We start from the raw sequence: 22,372 nt of genomic DNA, 5'->3' as shown, positions 1-22,372 counted from the left end.
CATTTTCCATTCTTGTTACCATCTTTGTAATGAAAATGAGGTGTCAGAAGCTTCATTTATCATACCTAAACTTTATGTGATTTCAGTTATGTGTTACATTACTTCAAGGTTTTCAATATTTGGAAGTTGGACCAGCTAACCATTCCCCTAAATTTCTGATTACAGACTTAACAACCCATAGAAGAGGTATAGAAAGCCCAGTTCATCAAAGCACATTTCTTAAGCAGAGCCGACAATACCTGGCTGTTGAGGAATGCATTTTAAGACTCAAGTTCAACTCCTTGGACTTCATAAACATGTAGATACTAAAAAAAAAGTCTGTAACTGTACTGTGGTCTGTGCACGTTAAAAAGCAGCACATGGAAAGAAGCCGTGGTTATCTCCACACTGACTGCTAGCAGGTACAAGAGGAGTCACCATCACCACACAACGGGGCCAAGACCACAATGAAAACCCACAGGTCATCCGAGGCTCAGCCTCAAAGAATCACCAAGTCCATGGAAAAGAAAAAAAATTGGACATCTCAGTCCACATTTTTCCTTCCTATCTTCTGGGTGAGCTGGAGCTGGGCATGACACCACAACTCCCCTAATAATTCTTGTGACTTTGGATCTTCCAAAGAACACAAGGGATGCTTTGAGGCAGCATGCTGTGAATAGGAGGAAAAGGAGTTTGAGGCCTACAGCATGTGAACCCAATTCAAACTCCTTTCAACAACCAGAGCCAATGCTGCAGTGTGCCCTCGACAGCAAAGATTCTCTATTTTAAGGGCTCCAAGTGTACTTGGTGCTTTGTTTCTAATTACTTCACTTGGCTTTTAACTTCTCTAAGTCCGGGGGGCTAAAAAGATTTTTTAGTGACATAAAAACCCTCCAGTGCAGAGGAACTGTGTAGCTTCAGGAGCAGATTTTAACAATCACCACAATTGAAAGATTTGTCAGTGCTATTGATATTTTAAATGAAGAAGCTGTTAGGAGAAAAGGACAACGCAGGGTGATTTGTTTTCTTCCAGTGACTGTTTCAGAGAAGAAAAAGCATGAATTTCCTTTGCCATCATCTGTTCTGAACTTCAAGTGAGCAGTGGAAAATTCAAAAGGACCTACTATATCAATATACCCTCAGAAATACTTTCATGTTCAACGTGGCCACATAACAGCATTTACTCATCTGCCTCTGCTGATGCCCATTTCTACACAAGGACCTGCAGCACAGTAATTTGAAAGGCTAAATTTTGAGTCGTTGGCAAAAAGGGCAGAAAGTACACAGCAGTGAGGAAGTGGAAGATATTGTTCAGGTGCAAGTGAAATATATTTAAGTATTGGACTTACAAGCGTAGAATCAAAAGAAAGTGACAACAAAGCCTTATCTCAAGTACACTTTTCAACAACTACTTTTCTTCACACTGAAGGAGCCGTGAACTTTCTCACTCTGTGCAACAGCCCAAGGTGATGCAGAGCAGATGGGAGGGACGTGGCTGGGTGCTTTACCCTTCCCCAGCAGAGGAAGGTCAGCTGGTTTCCCGGTATGGTTTATGACACAACGCAGAATTTAAAACTCTTCTTTTGGAAGGATTCTCAGCACAAGGAGTCTAAAGAAAGTTTTATGAGATTTGCTATTATTGCTTGTGTTATCGCTGCTGGTATTTGGACCAAAGACATTAAAAGATGTGAGGAAAAGGCTGTTATGCTCAGAAATAGGAAGCTTCCAGATTATGCTTTCACCTGACCTTTGGCTTTGTATAATTAGTTGTTCTTAAGGGGCCTACTGACATCCCATGTTTCCAAATTTTATAGCCAACCCTCCATAATAAGATGAGGATGACCAACATTTGCTTCTAAAACAGCCAACTTGCTATTAATTTCACACCACCCCGCTAAGCACACATAACAGTGCTGGTCTTGTTCTCCGTTAATAATGATAAAGAGAAATCAGACATTTCTTACGAATCAGATTACAAAAATGCACCAGAGAGACACACAAGGACATAAAAATTCCAATGAGATAAAAGCATCCCTGTTTACATAGCAATTCTGCTTCATTAGACTCAATGTTTTTTCATTATATTCAATGCCATTTAGTTTTGATGTTCATTTCAAGGCTGCTTATTTATACAGAGTGAGAGAGGGAGAAACACAGTAAAAACTCTGTGTTGATTTCAATGTTGAAATGGGTTTAAATATGCAATAAGATGTATATATGTCTTCTAGGTAAGAAAACACTGTCAGGGTTTGCTTACATATGTTACTATAATTCTATATTAAAAGCAGAATGGAGCTCAGGTATCAGATACAAATCCCACAAGAAGAAGACATTCTTAATTGAGACAGCTCATAGATTATTCAAAAATATGGAATAGAGAGACATTTCTGCATGCCTTTCTACTTACACATACCTTGTTAGGTGAAATTCACTCCTATTTGGGGCTTGAAAGAAACCTCTTTTCTCAAGGTTGGATTTTGCTTGTTAGCACCAAGGCATGCATCCAACTGGTGACTTTTGCCAGTGGCAAAAATCCAGGGGACATGGGCTGCTACCTCTTAGGCTGAACAGACTCCTTGCTACACCATCAAGTTACCTAACTTCTTGTAATGCTTTTTATCAAATTTCTTATACACCGCAGCTCAAACCCACTGTGGGTTTAATTCTTCATTTGATTGCAAGCTATTTCACACGTCTTGCTATAGGGTTTCCCTGAAAACACGTAAACTTATTTTAATTGTTCCCAGTGCTGACACTCATTTAATTAAACAGTAGCACTATAGGAAGATTTATGACACAGAAACAAGGACTTTTTTAAAGCAGTAATGGAACATGCAATAGGTACGTCACATTTTAAAAGCCTAATTAAATCTATTGTTTCTCCAATGTCCTCAGCATGTCGCTCTTGAGTGCAAGATATAATTTCAAAAGGCTACGTTTATTTCGGTGCTCAGAAAAGCCAGATCTGCTTGTCAAATTGTTGCCTCAAAGCAAAGCTAAAGGACTGTTTTGTGAGAGCACATGTGGTATGTAGCATTGAATATAACCCAGATAAGCAAAGGGAACGAAAACAAGAGGATGTGTTTTGCTCTCCATGGTTCTCAATTGATGTCCTTGGAAGCACAAGGGAGCTGAGTCAGGCTCAGGGAGGCAGGGGAAATCCTGTCCCATCCCCTCATGACAGACCTGGCTTCCTATCTCGCTTCTGGGACTGACAAGGTGGCAAAGCACATCACCAGGGTGGTGAAGGGATGGAGCTCTGTGTATTTCTGTGTGAGGAGTAGAATTGGCTCCTACATCAGTGAAGACAGCTCGTGCATCACCCTGACCTCACAGCAAAGTTGACATTAGCAGGGGAGCCAGGGCAGGACTATACAAGGTTCCGTCCTAGTCCAGGGTTTTGCTGTTTTTCTTAAAACAAACTATAAAAAACCCACCACATTGTGTGCTATCTTCCATGAGCTGAAAGGAGAAAAAAGTGATTGTTAAGGCAGAGCTGGGTAGGATTTTCCAAAATGCCCAGCATTAAATCAAACTTCCCCCCAGAAATGGAAGATCCAAGCACCTACATGCGGGACGAGGTTAGTGCCTGGTACTTTTATTATCATTAATATAGAAAATCCTGTCTTTGTCTGTAATCTTGAAATGGAAAAGAGGTGAAACATTTCACAGAAAAGCTGAATTCCAGTGAGGAGGAAAGATTTCTGCCTGTGAAGCCAAGCTACTTTGCTCCAATGGTGTTGCAGAGCAGAGCAGACCACGAGCACAGACAGCTGTCACAGCAGCGATCAGAGCCATTTCCCTCCATCCTCCCTGCACAGCTAGTGCAATCGTGGCTGATTTTAAAGGCAATCAAATACTGCAAGTCTCTAAAAAAGAGAATAATAAGAGGCACCAAGGGAGTCAAATTTCCTTAGTGATCACTGGAGATTATCTTAAATAAGACAATTCAGTACAAGCTAGATATCAAATGTAATAACTCATGCAAAATAGCCTTTTATGGAGATCCAGAAGCACAGCAGTAATTTGGCATGTATAACCTTTTTATAGTGAAGAATACTTTGTAATTATTTAGTCCTAAATAAGTAATCACTTTTTTCCCTCTTTCAATATTCTGAAAATAATTATATTACTTAAGGTTCATTAACTGTTTCCAGCAGAATAACCAGCTTTATTTGATTAGCTAGATGAAGCTTTTTAGTTACTTTATTTCTTTCCATCACTGATTAAACATTAGTTTCAGAAGATTAGCAGCTATTTTCTTCCAGTCAATATGCTCTCTAGTTTATAATCTCTTCTGGGGGAGTAAAAAAATATAAGTAGTAAATCACACTGAAATTCTGTAATTACTTAGAGAAGACATCAGTGAGAAATAGCGTTTGCTATCTTTCAGCCACTATCCTGCCCTTTGCAGCAGAAATGTTGAAATGCTCAAAAGCAAAGTGAATGCCAACTGTAAGTTCTCCTGCTTGTAACTCATTGTTACTGAGAGGGAACTGTGCTCCAGAATTCCTCGTTGGGCACTGGTGTGAAATAAATACAAACCTGATGTAATACATCAGCCGTTTACTCCACTCACCTAGCTTTACTGCCAAAGCACATCACTTGACAGGATGAAATATGAAGTTTTACTCTCCCGATCCAATTCTAGCACATGGAAATGAACATCATATTATAAGCATCAAATATTCAGCATTTATGCTTTTTTCTTATACCTGACTTCAGGCAATTCCTGCAGCAGTGCACTCTATGTGTTTTCTATGCAGCAAGTGGGAAGTAAACAAGCAAGAACTTTACTCTGAGAGTGACAGATCACTGGAACAGGCTGCCCAGGGAGGTTGTGGAGTTTCCTTTGATGGAGGTATTTGAGATCCAACTGGATGCCTACGTGTGCAACCTGCTGCAAGGAACTGCTTTAGCAGGGGTTTGACTCTGATCCCTGGAGGTCCCTTCCAACCCTTGCAGTTCTGGGATTCTGTAAAATTCACACCTGCATGCTTTGGCTGCCCAAAAGAGACAAAACATGTAAAGCCTGTACATGTGAGACTATTTGTGTGAATGTATTTGTCCATGCATTCTGCATTTGGACCAAGGTGCACACCTGGCCAGTGGTCAGAAAACACGTAACCCAGGATATAAGTTGGTTTAAGGTTGGACTAGATAGATGACCTTGGAGTTCTTTTCCAGCCTTTGTAATTCTAAGTCACCTTGCAGAAGATCACAGTGAGCATTCTGACATCGTAACACTGAGAGCCAGCTAGAGACAAACCTCAGATGTGACAGTCCACCATTTTTGGTAGCCACCAGGCCTTGCAACAGAGCTGCCTTAACACACGTATGCTCTGACACTGTGTACAGGTAGGCAGGGAAAGTTGCTATCTACAATTCATCCCTGCATTCAAGAACTACATTCCTTTACAGAATCACATCTAACTTCTCCCGCATGGAAGATCTAGACAACCAAAAATGAATGACCAAGGGATAATGTAACTTACTGCATTACTAAACTCATCAGCTTAGAAGAAACAAGATTCAAAACACATTCGCTCCCAGCTACTGTTTTATCTTTTTTAAATTCTAGCAAACAAACTCTCTATGCCTACCAAGCTTGCAAATATACACATTAAGTTTCACATTTCCCTTCACAGTAAAGAAATACTGTCTCTGCCTGCTTTGCCAGTTAATTTTTGCACCCTTTGTGAGCCACCGCTGCCTGCAGCAGAAAAGCCAGAGCTTTCTCATCTGTCCCTGGAACACAGTCCCCTGGAAGCAGGCAGAACTCAGCCAATACATTTGCCATTGTGACATGCCGTGAGCTTTGGGTAATGGATATTAGCAGGTGGGTCATAACCAACATGTGGGTTTTTAGTGAAGTCATGAATCTATTTCACAATAGGTAATAAATACCCAGTATGAAAATCCAATTGATTTTATCCCCAAATTACAACCTCTCCACAGATTGCAATTTTTTAACTACTATTCTGTGTGTACCTATTCTGTGCTCAAGGCCTTCTTGTGCTTGTGTCATACAAACAGAGATCTAAATCATCAGTCATGTCAAAGACCATTTTATGTTTGGCAATGTAAGATGACTTTACTGTAAGCTACATCTGTACTTCTCATGAGGTCTTTGCAGACTCAGGTATAAGTCAAGTCAAGGTAGGTCTCTGCCTGTCTCTATTTTGACAACATACTCAGCTTACCAGAAAGCTGCAGATGTGTCAAATGGCCAAAAACAAGGAGTAAATCCTGACTACTGAAATTTCTGCTTTTGAGTTGTTGCCATGCTGCTTTTCACTTGTTTTCTGAGCACAGGTATGCTGTCAGCTGCCACAAAGGCCCTTTTTGATCTCCTCTGGTGGAGATGGACAAGGGCTAGCCCTGCCCACAGCATCCAAACTTAACTCACTGCTAGTACAGAATCAGTCATATAGATATGGAAAATGGATGTGATCAGAATATCTCATCTGCATTCCTATACCAAATACAAAGCACATGACCATACAACAATCCCTGCAGCACTGGAACTGCTCTACAGGTGGCTGACAGGCAGATCTGGAATACAGCCTTCTGTTATTTACACAAATCAATACCTAACCAGCTGATACACCAAATTCAGGCACCATTTAACACAGCTGTCAGCACAGTTGTTTACACAATGTCTTCAAGCATTATATATGAGCTTTTTTTTTTCTGCTTTTTTTTTACAGTGGGTAAAATCTGTCTAGAATACAGCAAAACATTCCCATCTATTGTCTGGGTATTGCAGGAAGGATGAAAGGGAGATACCAAATCATTTTTATTTCTTTTCAGTCAAGTGATGGGGTCATGAAGCAAGAAAAGATTTTAGCCTCTTGTTTCCTGACTGTGTAATCATTTCCTAAGTCAGAGAGAATGCATTACAAAGGAAGGGCTCTATGTAGGCTTGTATAAAGGACAAGGGAAAAACGATAGCAGGTGGTACTGCAGTTCCTCTATTCCCAGAGCAAAATCAAAGCTAAAAGATAACTGTTAAATTCTGCCAGTGAAGCAAGGTTTCTCCTTTAAACATAATACACATAAGGCAGGCATTGCTAGAATGTTATTGGGTTGGCTTTGTTGCTTATTAGGCAAAGCAAGTTTCAACGTTTTAGTGACAATGTTCTTATCTGGAAGAGCAATCAAAAACAGGAGTTCTTCAGGATTAAAGGCACAAGGATTTTTTTTTATTATTATTATGTTGTTAACTGCGTTGTTCCATTTCCAGGTCCCTGAAAATCTGGCTTGCAATGAAGCCAGAGAATGAAGCCAACAACAGTGAGCCAGATACAGCACTGATGTCAGACACTAAATCCATTGACCCCACTGAATTACACCTACAGCCACAGTAAACTGGCATCAAGAGTAAGCTCCATTCACAGCTGTAGCTTCACCGGCCAGTAAGAGAAGATTCTTATTAAGCAGAGACTCTTAATTAAGGAGTGCAGCTCAGAATTTTAGCCAGCATTAACTGGCAAAGGTTTTTGACTGCAATTCTCCCTAAACTTCTAAAAATTTCTTTTTAAATCTCATGGGTTTGACAGCCATTTCACAGATGCTCCCCTCCTTCTGCTCCAAGCCTCTTCTGGCTCTACCCTGTTCTTCTACATTTAGTTGATAGATCAGATCTCTGAAAACTATCATTTGCTCTGACAGTCCCACTACATGCTCTTTGCCAGTGACATTTTTGTTCCTTTTCCATTTACTGTTATCTTAGCTGACTAAATGGCAGCTCCTTTGATATCCAATGAGTTTCTGAACTGCCCACTTATAAAACAAGCCTCTAGTTCTTGTGGTCAGAGAGAAGTTGGCAGAACAGGGAGAAAAGCAAATCTTAAATGTTAAAAGAATACATAGCAAACTCTGACATTTATCCCTTTTCCCCAGTGTCCAGATCTTAGGGAGCATTTTCACAATAAGTTCCTATGGCACCCTGCATCAGGATTTCATTGCACCTTGGTAATTTAGGATTTTCTCTCTCTGGTAGCTGTTGCTATGGTCTGATTTTATCTGTTCCATCTGTGAAGCGCAATGAATTTCTGTTAGGCTTTATAGTAACTGTCCTCCCAGCTTAAATCTTCTCAGAGAACCTGTTTACCTGTGCTTACCATGCAGGCTGTGGTGTAATAAGTCATTTAAATTAACTGACACTTGGGTAGTAAAACATCAATGGCTGCTGACCAAGAACTGTACTGCAGTATAAACAGGAAATGTTCACATTATTAGTGTTGTACACTTGCATTAAATGCACCTTATGGGGTAAAACCTTTCATGCAATAACAGAGGTAGTGAAGGGGTTCCTTTGTGTTTATGCAACATATACAGTATATGGGGTCATCCTAAATGTGACAGTATCTGGAACCTGATAGTGAGCCAGATTCCGCTCTGATTGAAACAGTTCATCATGGTTGTTCTTGTTTTTACTGAAACAAGTAAAATTTGAGTATTTTTTTTAGGAGCCAAACACATTTTATGGGTACTGATCTGACTGAAAGTTACTTGGACAAGGAATGAATCACAGAATGGTTTGACCTGCATCTAGTTCCAACCACCCCAACATGAACAAGACCTTCTCCTTCAGTAGCCACTACAACTCGTCATATAGGACTCCAGACAGCAGCTTTCATCTTCAGTACTTTCCCACAATATTTCAAAACCTATCAGTGAACAAGGCATATTTCTTTTTATTCTCTGCTGATTTGTTATATGGTGGGGCCTCTTCAGCACGTTACCTCTTCCCCTGAGGATACTCAAAAGTTTTTACCTTCAGATCAGTCCATGATCAATTCCAAGATTCCTGGACCATTGGGGTTCTCCATCCAAGGCACTGTATAATCAACACAATCTGCTTACTCCAAGTATTATCAGTAGCAAGGTGTGTGGAGGGAACCTTCCTTTTAATCATCCAATTTAGTATTTAGTTAAGCTTCAGCACCTATCATTTCCAAAGCAGTCTGAACCCCCTCATACGCTGCTAACATCTCCTGTTCAGTAGGAGTGTAGTGATCTTCAGACCCTCTGTATTCTTGACTCCAAAACCCAAAGGAGGTTGGGTCAGCTCTCCATTAGCATTCTTTGCCAAAGGCTCCAAGTGGGGCTCTTCTCCCCAGCTGCAGTGTCAAATACGTATTTTACATCATGTCCCAGAGCTATCGCAGGGCTATCTCCCACTTAATTTGTTCAAAAGCCTGTTGTTGTTCAGGACTCCATACAAAATTCTTCTTCTTCCATGTCACTTGATGGAGGGGGCTTATAAGGCTATAGTCTGGAATACACATCCTCCAAAAACCCTTTACAACTAGGAAGGATTATGTTTCCTTCTTACTATCTGGCATAGACACAGCGGTGATGTTACTGATTACATCTGTCACATTCAGACAATGTCCATCTTGCCCTTGTATTCCTAGGAACTGGATTTCCTGTGCTGGTCCTCTGACTTTACTTCGCTTAACATTAAAACTAGCTTGCAAAAGGATTTGGGATTATTCTCTCTCCTTTCTTGAAAACTTCTTCTGCTGTATTTCCTCACACAATAATATCATCAGAGTATTGTAGATGTTGAAGTGCTCCACCCTGTTCTAGTGTAGCCTGAATTAGCCCATGACAAATGGTTGGTCTATGTTTCCACCCTTGAGGCAAATGGTTCAATGTATAACAAACACCCCTTCAAGTAAAGGAACACTGTGGCCCATACTCTGTCAATTGAAGCTTGCCTCCTGGCTGCCTTTGATTCCAGTTCATGCTGGAGTTCTAGAATGCTTGGTACAGCAGCACCCAATGGTGGGTGACTTCATTCAGACCACAACAGTCCACTGTCAGCCTCCACTCCCCGTTAGTTTTTCCACACCAGCCATACGGGGCTGTTGAAGGGTGAATGAGTTTTGCTAATCACTCCTTGGCTCTACAGTTGATGGATCAACTTATGGATGGTGAGAAGGGAGTCCCAGTTAGTACAGTATTGCCATGTGCACGCTGTCATAGTAACAGGCATCTGCTGTTCTTCTACTTGTAGCAACCCCACAACAGATGGGTCTTCTGAAAGTCCAGGCAAGACAGACAGCAGCTTAATAATCTCTGTCTCTAATGCAGCTATTTCACAAGTCCATGAATATCCCTTTGGGTCCTTAAAATAACCCCTCTTAAGACAGTCCATACCAAGGCTATATGGAGCCCCTGGGTCAGTCACAATAGGATGCTTTTGCCAGTCTCTCTCAGTGATGCTTACTTCAGCCTTCAACATAGTCAATTCTTGAGAACCTTCTGTCACCCCAGAAGTGTAGATGACTCGGTGACTTCAGGGTGTCTATCAGACCCTCATATTTCTGTGATTCTGGTGTGCCAGGCCATCAAATCCTTACAGTCCAGTACACTCAATTTTCCCTTTCTTCCCCGGCTAGAGGCAGGGCCCCTCTAATTTTTGCATCCATCATCATTCATTTCTCATGGCTCAAAATCAGAACACTTACAACATTTACACTGTTCAGTAGTAACTGGAACAGCCCTCACTTGTAGCTGACTTCTTCCATAACACTTCTACCCATGCACACAGGGTTGAGGTAGATTTTCCATCCCCCTCCTCATATCCTCTTCATGATCTCATAGGTAAAACCACAAGGTAAGTACATAGCGTGGACCCAGTATTATCCCTTTCTTGAGCAAGGGGACATCTGTCTTTAATAGCAGAGATTGTACAGGTGGGGAGTGGGGGTTCACAAATTTTGGTCAGTTTGAACAGTTTTTCCTCCAGTTTATCCATTCCTTCTGATATTACTGGGATAGCCAAGACATTCATGCAGGGAAGGTGAGGTTTTCTTCAAATTCCTGAAGAGTGTAAAGACATGTAATATGGGTCCTCCTTCTTCACCCCAAATCACTGCTGCTAGTGCACTAGCATACATTATTGGTACAGTTCAAATCAATTTCCACCACAAAGCAGGAGAACACCTAATTCTTTCAGCATTGTGGTCTGAATTTTAAAAAAACTGTTCCATTTTTGTCTCCTTTTAATTAAAACACAGAGAGCACTTGCAGGCTGGTGCAGTGCCAAAAATGTTAATGGCTGTTCTAGTGCAGTTTGGCACATCTGATGTGTCTGTTATCTCAAGCAGGTCATGTTGTGATGTGATGAAACTCCTTTCAAGTCAGCTCGCAGCAGCAAACCAATTTTAAGCGTGCACTTCTGTACTTTCTTTTCTAGAGACCCTTTCCCCCATTTCCCATGCAACACCAAGAGCCACTGCACAGCTCTTCATGAAATCCTATCCTGAGACTTTTCTACAAGACATGCAGAAGGGAAAAAGGCCACAGCCAGGGTTAAGCTGCTGGCAAACCCTGGTACCCGCTGCTCTCACAGCCAGGTGCTGACCCACAAACAACCTCCTCATCTCTGATTAACACCTCTGCCCATCATCTCCCCTCCATATTTCCAGGAGCTCACCAAGATCTGTTTGTACAGCACTCTGGTACACTGTCTGCAGCCTACTCTGACTGTTCCTAGGCAAAAGAGTAACACGGATCATGAAAAAAACTATTAGCAAACCAAGAGACAATAAAAACAAAAAAAAAAATAAAGATGCTCTTCACCCACTTTCATTGGATGAGAGGCAATCTGTGCTTTCTCCACACTTAACTTGTACTTGCTAACAGCTAACACTCCTTGATCTCATTTTATGATGGAATATTTTCACTTTGGAAAAATATTTATTAAGCTGAACCAATTTCTTTCTATTAAGTATTTACATTTAATCATCTAGCAAGCCTGATTATCTCAAGTACTAATAATAATCACCACATTACTAAAATCACTACAGTTTGAAGCTCTACAACTAGACATCGCTAATTAATTCTAAGTTAATCAGTTTCATTAGCTATGCAAATGTTTCTTTGGCTTAAAGCATTAAATCAGGTTTAACTTGCTAAGACAATATTCATCACAAGTTTATGCAATCCATTATTGCTTCCCATTAATTAAGGCACATTAAACTGTGGCATCCATGCACAAATCTAAAATAATAACAATAATAATAACTGTAAAGCTTTTAACTTAATTTGCAACTTCTGTATGAAGACAAGATCTTTCCCTTTAGTGAACTGTAGAACATATTTAGATGTATCTAAACTTAGATACATCATAAATGTTTCCTAATCACTACATTGAGATTTTTCTCACTACAAGAGCAGTAATACTAAACCATAACACATAAGCATGATCTCACTTCTGCCTTAGCCCTTAAGTATTTCAACTGGAAATGTGAATTAGATTCAACTAAGAGAACTGGGAATGCTATGGTGCAGAATTATTCCTTACGGTTATACATTTTGCTACCGCAGAATATGCACAGAAAATCATTTGCAAGAACTTATTACTGCAGCTAAGTATTCAGAATTGGCTGTACCTTTAAACTTCTTTGGACTAATATTTCATTTGCATTAGTAGATATTTTGTCTGCGAAAAGACACGAACACCAATTTTTGAGCATGGATTTAGCAGTGTGGCCTATAGGCAGGAGGCTGTTAGAGATGAAACACCGGGTTCTTAATCCAAAAAAACAGACTGGCAATTTGAGAGCATAGGAACCAGGTGAACCAACAGGCTGCTCTGGAGACTTGAGTGTACTGCAGCAGATTTGGCTGCTGAAGTGCTCCTTGGAGCATCATCTTCGAGTCTGCAGGTGTGGAGCTGAGCACTGAAAATACCACCTGGGATCTCTATTTACAACTGTAACAGGCATATATTACCATTATATTTACCTATTTATCAGTAATAGGATCACCAACACATGGATTTCTCACGTACCTCCAGGCAAATGACTCAGCTTCTAGATACTCTTAACTGTTGATAACACTGCCCTACTAAGAGGGATGCTTTCAGGAGTGGAAAGCACTAAAAGTGTCACATATAAGAAAAAATTATAAAGTAAGAAAGTGATTTTTCATCTGCTTAGCCATTGGTAATTTTTATCCCTGTAGCACCACAGTAGATTCACATATGGAAAATGTCTGTTTTCAGGAACACTTTCCCATTTTGTCTGTGAAATCTGGAGCCTTATTGTAGGACTCACAACCACTAATTTAAATAGCAAGAGGATCACATATATAATCCAGAGTCCGTGAAAGCTGACAGTTATAACAAATTACTTTGTTTGACCTTCGTGTGATGTTTTCATCTTTTTGATCTGTGTATTTTTCATTCTTTGAATGGGCAGCATCTCGCCCAAACCACAGCCTCTGAATCTTGTCTTACAGCTTTAGTATTGATGAATGGAAAAAGAAAAGAGGACATTAAGTACTGGACTTGGACCCAATTTTCCATTTGAATGTACCATTACTGTCACTGGACTTCAAAACAGCATTCTTCTACTTCAGATAAACCTATGGCTTGAATTATGAAATACCAGTGACTCCAGTGAAAAGGAACCATGTTTGGCATTTTCTCAAGTGCCTCCCAGCACTCACAACAGTCAGATGTGACCTGGAGAACAAGCAAGTACGGCCACAAGCCGACCCACCGATCTGACCATACACCATCTGTGATTGTCATCTACAAGAATGAAACTCTCACATGAAATGGCATTTGCAGAAATATATATACCTCTTCTGAACCTGAAAGATGACCAAGGGCTCCTTCCTGCAAATGTTTTGTACGTGTAATGAACAAACTACTATATTTGGGTCCCCTGTGATGAGATGTGACTTTCCCATGAAATCCCAAGTGAGATGGGGAGCCTCAGAACCACCTTCCTCTCCCCATTTCATATTTATTTATCTTCTGGAATACAAACTCTGAAGCAAAACTGAGTCTTCCCAAGCTGGCACAAGCTTCCTAAATGTTCTTTTCCACCCTCCAGCCTGCAAGCTATTTCTCACAAGCCATCTGCCCTGACTTTGGCATGAGGACAACCTGGTTAGATGAAGGTTGGCACCAACCTTGCCACTTAAGTCAGTACCCTCTGAAAAAGTAACTGCTCAAAATGAAGTTTCCTTGACCACTCACAATTCAAACACGTTTCCTTCACACATTTAAATTGAATCATTGTTCCACATAAATAAATCACATCCAAAGAGTGATGTATAACTACCCCAGGATACATTCGGCCCTGTCACAGCTATGTAAACTCAATAACTGAACTTAGGGAAATGAACAGAGTTATAAAAGATAAGTGTGACTGCCCCATTTGGGTAGAAATGAAGGACAGAAGATGAGAGATACACCTATGTAATTCAGCCTTAAAATGTATTTAATTCTTTAGCTGATCTTTGCAAGGTAAGCACCATTACTCCATAGACATCCATATGAATAGTTTTACTTAAAGCATTTGTCCCATTAAATTAAGTGAGACCAACAAACTTCAGTCCCACGAGAATGCTCAATGTGTTTTTAGAGAGATTGCTCACATCCATGCAATTTCAGCAAGTGAAAGATTTCCAAGACATCAAGGATAATTGAAACAAAAGATACAGCCACTTCCTGTTGTTACGATACTCCTCTCACTAAATACTGTTAAATAGTTCAGAATTCAAATCACTCCTCACGTTAGTTTTGATTCATCGCAGATTGAGATACTGGATAGATTTATTTCTATTCTGAGGTCCTTACTCTAGCAGAACTAAGGCCTTATGGATACATGAGGAAAATTGAATGCTTTCTTCTTCTAAACTTGGTCAATATTTTTTCCCTAATTAAAGATCTCAGAGTAGCCAGAGCTATCTCTTTGTTAAATATATATATATATACATACATATATATATACACATATATATACACACACACACAAAAAAAAAATATATATATATATAAAAAAAAACAGGAGATTCTTCATTTTTCCAGTTATTCATTTAAGCAACACACAACAAAAAATAATGAGTAAAGGTGTGAAAAGGGACTATCTTGACCTCCAGTTGGTACTTTTCACAAACAAAAGATTAATTTCATCTCCTGGGCTGCCGCAGTTCTGTATGAACTCAGAAGCAGAGCACTCCATTCCTGCCTATTTTAAGCCAAAGCAGTCAGAGAACATGGCTAAAGCAGCCAACTCCTCACAGCCAGCAGCCACACCAAGAAGCGCTCATGGCAACAAAGAAAGCTCAGGATCCTGTGGCCTGCTGCCCTTGGGAAGGAGCATAACACTCTTGAGGAAGCATAAGGGAAAAGGGGTAGAAGAGAAACTGCAAGAAGTGCCTTTCTGATATTTCTGTCACTCATCTGTATCCTCCTGCTTCACTGCTCATCTGGAAAACGCTCTTTTCTTTCTAGTAACCATATGTAGAATCCAACATTTAACTTGGAGCCAAAAAGGAGCGAGGTGTATATGGGAGAGTTGAGCCAAAGGGTGCTTGCTGTGTGAAACAGGCACACAGCACTGCTGGCTGGCTGAACCCAAGCTCCTTCCAGCTATCCTTCACACTCAGGGACATTTGTTCCACACAGAGGTGGGGATTGCATCAGACCTACAGCCAGTGCTGCCTTTGGAACAGTGAGAAAATAACTTCTGTGGTTGGCTGGGAACCAGAACATGAGTAACAGTAACTTGTCATGTTCAGAGGAACCAAGGGATGAGATCTGGAGCACATGGCAGGGGCACCTGTGAGATCACGCATGGGGAAGAGCAGCAGGACCACCTCATGTTATCACATGGATGGTGAGCCAAATCCAAACACATTGTCAGAAATGCTGCACCATCCCCCCATCTGTGGGCTTTGCTGACACATGCCATTACCCAAGAACTCACTTCTTTTAAATGCTCGTATTATTATGCTGATATTAAAACAACACTCTGGTGCTGATCAGGCTTCCTTTTTCCCCCCAGCCTCCTGCTCGCGGTGGGTTAAACCCAGGGAAGCTCGAGTTGCTGATGTAGTACCTCTGCATGGCCTGAGCGGCATCTAGTGGAGCCCACAGCCCTCTAGTCCCTGCATCGAAGATGGCCTTGCTCCTCTAAGGGCGTCTGGTCCGGGAGGGTCCTTTCCTAAGGCACTGCGATATAAGAGGAAGGATTTTTCTGCCCTTAAGTCACTAAGTATCTAGAATTCCCGTTTCAGACGTAGACACACACATACACACATATGCCAAGTATTCCAGACATCACTGGAGGAACACAGGACTCAAAAAGACGTTAATAACAACAATTACTAAGAATGTCAATAACACCACATCAGCAAAGAATTCCTAGCTATTCTGAATCAGGATTTGTTGAAAAATAAATCAATAAGAGCAGAGAATTCCTCAGGTTAAACCACAAGAGGGAAATGACCCCTTACCTTCCTTAATGCAGCAGCCTATAGATGACCAAGCCCCAGCCAGGAGCTGCACTGCTTGACAGGAAGGTGGCAAAGATGAATCCAGATCTCCCTAAAGGAGAAAGGCACCAAGCCCAGAGCTCTATGGGAGCTTTTTGAAAGGCACAAACAAGCTTGCTAGGGTTTCTCCCTTTCAAGTGGTGATTTGCAACCCTGGGTCCTGAATCAGAGCAGATGTTTGCGTCCAGCAAATCTACTTCGGTGTGAGCAGCTGGGATTTGTGTGCATGCCAGCACCCAGAGCTCCTCAGCTCTCAGTTGGTGACATTTGGGATCACTTTTTCTGTTCTGTCCCACAAGCTTTACAAGAAGTTTGCACAACACACTGCAGAAGTGGTTGCTGCTGGGGGGGGTCAGGTAGCTAAAAGCGAGGCTGAGAAGTTTGGTATGGGCCCCAGCTCTTCAGTACCAGGTGATACAGCATATGATGTAATCAACACACCCAAGGGGGAGGATGCCATCCAGAGAGACCTGGACAGGCTGAGCAGCAGGCCCACGTGAACCTCATGAGGTTCAACAGAGCTAAATGCAAGGTCTGGCACTTGGGTTGGGGCACTGCAGTATCAGTACTAGCTGAAAGGGGGGATGAAAGAATCAAAAACATGGGGCCTGCTCTAGCTTGCTGCCTAAACAGATGACAAACTGCGTTGATTTGAGTTGGGAAGAAAAGCCGTGTATTTTGTAAGTTGTGTAAGGACAAGCAGAAAACATTCCTCCATGTTTTATCAGTATCAAAGCATTTTCTGACCGATGGCCAAATAAATACACAGCATGCTGCACCCTTGGAAAGAAGCACCCTTGGAAATGCTGACCTTGAAATAGTGTTGAAATTGGGTGTCAGAAGGAGAGGTAGTGAAGGGAGCAAGCTGAGGATGGCTGACAATACTTTGTTTTGAAATGAATGCTAAGATCTGGATTTATTTTTCCTTTATAAATGTGCATGTAGTTGTCCGTCTCAAGAAATTCTACTTTAACTAAAACTCAAAACCAAAAAATAAATTAAAAATAAAGCGTTAACCACTTTCCAATTCCAGTGGAATTTCACCAATCTGGCTGGATCTAGCATCCCAATTGGGCCCATTAAAAAGAGATCTGATGCGCCATCGCTTTATTTCCAGGGTGGGATGCCAAACCACAGAGCTGTTAGGAGCACATGCACCCATAAAATGAACTGCTGAAGTGCTTCTTGCCTTATGAACTTCTGGAGTCATATTTTTATCTCATTTGCAGCAATGTTAATCCAGAGTCAATCAAATTCAAATGTATGCCATTATAAATGAGAGTAGAATTTGGCTCTTAAATCACAGCAGCAAAGCACAACAGATTTTGTTTCCCTTGGAGTGTTTTTAAGCTCCTGATAGAGCAGCTTTTATGTTCTTAATAATCCCTTCCTCCTGCATTCAACGAGGTAAGCATCAAATGTTCAGAAGCGTGGGGCCTCCTTTGCTCCTCATTATGGCTTTAATGTACTTTAAAATAGCTTTTAAATCCATGTTTAATGCGTGCAAAAAGTGAGATGAGCATCAGGCTCAGACGTGACGGCTGTATTACCCTCTTTTGACATTCTGAGACAACACAAGTAGTCAGAAGATGAATAAGAAGGCGAAAGGATGTCTGCAGAAGAGGGACTCCAAAAACATGCTGTGCTTCCTTACTTCATGCATAATCCAGCTGACATGCGGATTACAGGATCAAAGACAACCGTTTTCCTCATCTGGCAAATAAAGCTTACAGCTCACCACTTCAAACCTCCTCCCCCCTTTATGCTTTAGCTGCTTCATGCACAAGTGTAAATTCACAGGCTGGCTCTTTCCCCATTCTGGCACTCAGACCTTCTTGCAAACAAGGAGCCACAGCTGCCTCATTGAAATCCACAGTTGGTCCAGGCAGTGCTAAGTAAAGCTTAAACTGGTGAATTCCCCAGAGAAGTAATACAGTGGCCCCAGTGAGCAAAATGCTGCTCCCTGACCTCCTCCGATGTCCCTTTGTCCTTACAGAACAAGTCTGTCAACCAGGCTGCAAAGAGAGGATCAATAACTGAGTAATTGAGCAAATGACAGAGAGCGGCTTCCCATAAACAAACCCTCCTGTTATCACTAGTAAAGAGGATGGATGTGGTGGATGTGGTCTGGATTTAGTTACTGCCTTCTGTCTATAACAACGTCCTTTCTAATAATGCCACCATACATCCTTTTTTTTTTTTTTTTTTTTTTTTCAGTTCTGGGCCTGGTTAAGGCAAAAGAATGTGAAATATTTTCAAAACATGATAAAAAATGAAGCAGTAAGTGGGAGCAGAAGATTCATGTTAACTCTGGAGCCGAATTTGGCAAAGATGACTGAACATGGTGAGTGGGACATCCATGGGGCTGGGGTGTTTGGGACAAGGCAAAGTTCTTTCAGCAAACAGTGCCCAGAAGAGCACTTCAGCTATCCAGTGGCATAGTGAAAATGATGCAGAAAGCAGCAGTTCTGCTTTATGGGCAATTCACTGAGCAGTGATAACTCAGAGCCGAGCTCAGCCCACTGCAAGCCATACTGCTGCTAGCTCCAAACACTCCTTGCTATGGTACCTCCTCTTGGGATCAATTATGCCCTCATGAACAACGAAATACAAATTACCATTGCATCATCCTACGTCCATCTCCATGATGGAGTCTGAGGCCAGGAAAGCATATTTCATCCTGGCAGATAATGATCCAAAGGATGGAACACCTTGCCTATAAGGACAGGCTGAGAGAGATGGGGCTGTTGAGCATGGAGAAAACCGCAAGGAGACCCGAGAGCGGCCTTTCTGTATCCAAAGGGGAGCTACAGGATAGGAGGGGACAGACTCTTTAGCAGGGTCTGTGCTGACAGAACAAGAGGAAATGGCTTCAAGCTCAGGGAGGGTAGATTTAGGTTGGACATGAGGAAGAAGTTGTTTACAGTGAGGGTGGTGGGGCACAGGAACAGGTTACCATCAATGTTGTGGTTGATGCCCTGTCCCTGGAGACTTTCAAGGCCAGGCTGGATCAGGCCTTGGGCAACCTGATCTAGCTGTGCATGTCTCTGTTCATTGCAGAGGAGTTGGACTAGATGAGCTTTAAAGGTCCCTTCCAACTATAACGATTCTATGAACCTATGATTCTCTGATTCTATAAAAGCAGCATCATACATTTCCAGCCAAGGTTGGTGTGGGAAGGAAGTGGCACGTTTCCTTCTGTCTCAGACTCTGTGTTAACACTCTATGGAACTGTAACACTGTGAATTCTCAACTGCAACAATCTTGAGAGGGCCTCAGAACAAAACCCATACTGTCACACTCTTGTGGAAGGTGCAGAACAAATACACGTGCTCACACAGTGGAGAAGCCAGGAGTTGATCATCTTGCTAAAGATGATTCTGGTCCCCCCAGAACTTTTTTTCTCTCCTTCCTTTTCTTCTCCTTTTTCCTCTCTTGCTCATCCATCTTTTAATAAGTGAAAGCACACCCTTGCTCGATCAACATCTTGATTCCATTCCTAGTCTTTATTTGGAGGAATTGGGATCAATATAATGAACCACAAGCCTCTTCAGCCTGCAACAGTTGGGTTGGGGAAATAGCGAAGCATCTGTGGCTTGCTTTGCTCACCAGGCAGACAGCACAACTCATGGCAGCCCACGTGCCCACCGCTGTCTTCTGGAAACCAGAAAAGCATATGGTGCAGCAGATGCTGAGCTATCATTCCCCCCTCGGACCCTGTTAAGGGCATTCAGCTAATTGTAGTGTCGTAATTAGCTGTGTTCTGTATCTCAAAAGCAATTTCTTCCACACATGAGTATTCCGCTGGCACTGCTTCTCTGAGGAACTATATAAAGGGTTGTTAAGGTTAGCAAATGGAGAAAGAGAGAAAAAGGAGCAAATTAGCCTAACAGCCCTAAATTGGATCTATGACTCCTGCAAGCTGTGAGTTGGCAGGTTTGACACCTGCTATGGGATGTCAAACCTGCAATAGCTCTGCTGTGTCAAGTCCTTGCTCCACCAATTCCACCCCTCAGCTTGGGGGCATCAGATGGGATATAAAGGCCGCGGGATTTTCCTGTTTACATTTTTTTCCTGCCCACAACCTGCAGCTGCTGCCCCCATGGCTGTTATCACTGGTACGATTCTTGTGGGCAAAGGGCTCACACACACTTCTCTACAGCAGCCTTGAGACAAGGATTCTGAAAAGCTCTCCAACAAGTGCAGTGCTGTCCCTGACTGCAGCAGTAACATCTAGCACGTCCTTTAGTCCCTGGGACTTCACTGAAACTTCAGCACATCGTCAAAGCTGAGCTCCTTCTCCAGTAGTGCCACAATACAGATGGTTCCCTGAACTGTAGTATATTTGTGCTGCCGTTTGTTACGGCCATGCAGCCACATAGGAACATAGGTGTATAACTGCATACACTGTTGCAGAGCCATACAAGGTTCATCCCCGTATGAACTTCAAGAACCATGTAGATGTGGCACTGAGGGCCATGGGTCAGCAGGCACAGAGAGAATGGATGGTGGCTGGGCACGATGATCTTAGAGGCCTTTTCCAGCCTTAATGATTCTTTGGTCCTATGCTGTTGTGCCTGTGCATGTGAATTTACATTAGCACAATGTGCACACATGCCTGAATTTATTCATAAAAACAGCTCCATTTTGGATAGATACCAACTCAAGACCAGGTGTGCAAGACTCCCAAGAGACTGCATCTTTCAAACAGAAATCAAGTTCTTTGCTTGTCGTACTAATTTGGTTTGTTAAAAGTAAGAGGGTTTCAAAACCTTGGCATGTGGCTAACATCTCCCAGTGATAGTTTTGGGGAGGGAGTCTCAGAGACCTTCTCTTGAAGACACATAAAGGTGAAGGTAGCTAAAGGTGATCCCATACCCTTTCATTTGGTTTGCAAGTCCTCTGGAGAGCAATTAGCTTGCTTTGTGGGTCGCTCCATCATTTGTTACAAAGAAAGTCCTGAATTCTTCCTATAACTTCTAGAAGTAGCAGCAGTAAATGACAATAACAACATCAATAATGACTGTTCTGTGAAAAATGGTTCTTTACAAAACAGACCTTTGTGAATCATGGAAACAATAAGGCTGCAAAAGACCTTTGAGATCATGATGTCCAACTGTCAAGCCAGCACTGTTATGCCCACAAACCATGTCCCTAAGTACTTCTTCTCCATTGTTCTTGAACAATGCAGGGACAGTGACTCCACCAGTCTTTCTGAGGAGACATTTCTCCTAATACCAATCTGAACCTCCATTGGTGCAGCTTGAGGCCATTCCCTCTTGTCCTGTCGCTGTCACCTGAGAGAAGCCAACCCCACCTCGCCACAACCTCCTTTCAGGCAGCTGTAGAAGGCAATAAGCTCTCCTCTGAACCTCCTCTTCTCCAAACTGAACAATCCCAGTTCAGCTGCTCCCCATCACATTTGTGCTCCAGATCCTTTTCTGGACAGACAGGGTCTCGATGCCTTCCCTGTAGTGCAGGGCCCAACACTGAACACAGTACCGAGATGCAGCCTCACCAGTGCCAAGTACAGAGGTACAATCACCACCCTGCTCCTGCTGGCTGCACCATTTCTGATACAACCCAGGATGCCATTGGCCTTCTCGGCCACCCTGGGCACACTGCTGGCTCACGCTCAGCCAGCTGTCAGCTAACACCTCCAGATCCTTTTCCTCTGTGCAGCTTTCCAGCCACTTTGTAGTAGCGATGCGTGGGGCTGTGATAAAATTGCAGGACTCAGCCCATGGCCTTGTTGAAGCTCATACAGTTACCCTCAGCCCAGCGATCCAGCCTACCCACATGTAGGGCCTCCCTACCCCCGGGCAGATCGACGCTCCCTCCCAACTTGGTGCCCACCGCAAACTTAACGAGTCCCGCACCACGAGGTACGTCCCTCCGATCCCTCACCGAGCAAACGCCTCTCGCTGGCCAGTTAACACCTCCAGAGGGGACGGCATCACTTCCGCACCTCCTCAAATAGAGGAGCGCGGAATCCCCCAGCGCAGATCCGACTGCGGGCGGGCCGGGCGGTGGGGGGCGAGCACGCCCCGGGGCGGGGCGGGAGGAACGGGGCGCGTGC

Source organism: Tetrao urogallus, assembly GCF_951394365.1.
Source record: "Tetrao urogallus genome assembly, chromosome: 2".
In the NCBI taxonomy this organism is placed as follows: domain Eukaryota; kingdom Metazoa; phylum Chordata; class Aves; order Galliformes; family Phasianidae; genus Tetrao; species Tetrao urogallus.
The sequence above is the reverse complement of the archived record's forward strand: the minus strand, read 5'-3'. Positions refer to the sequence as shown.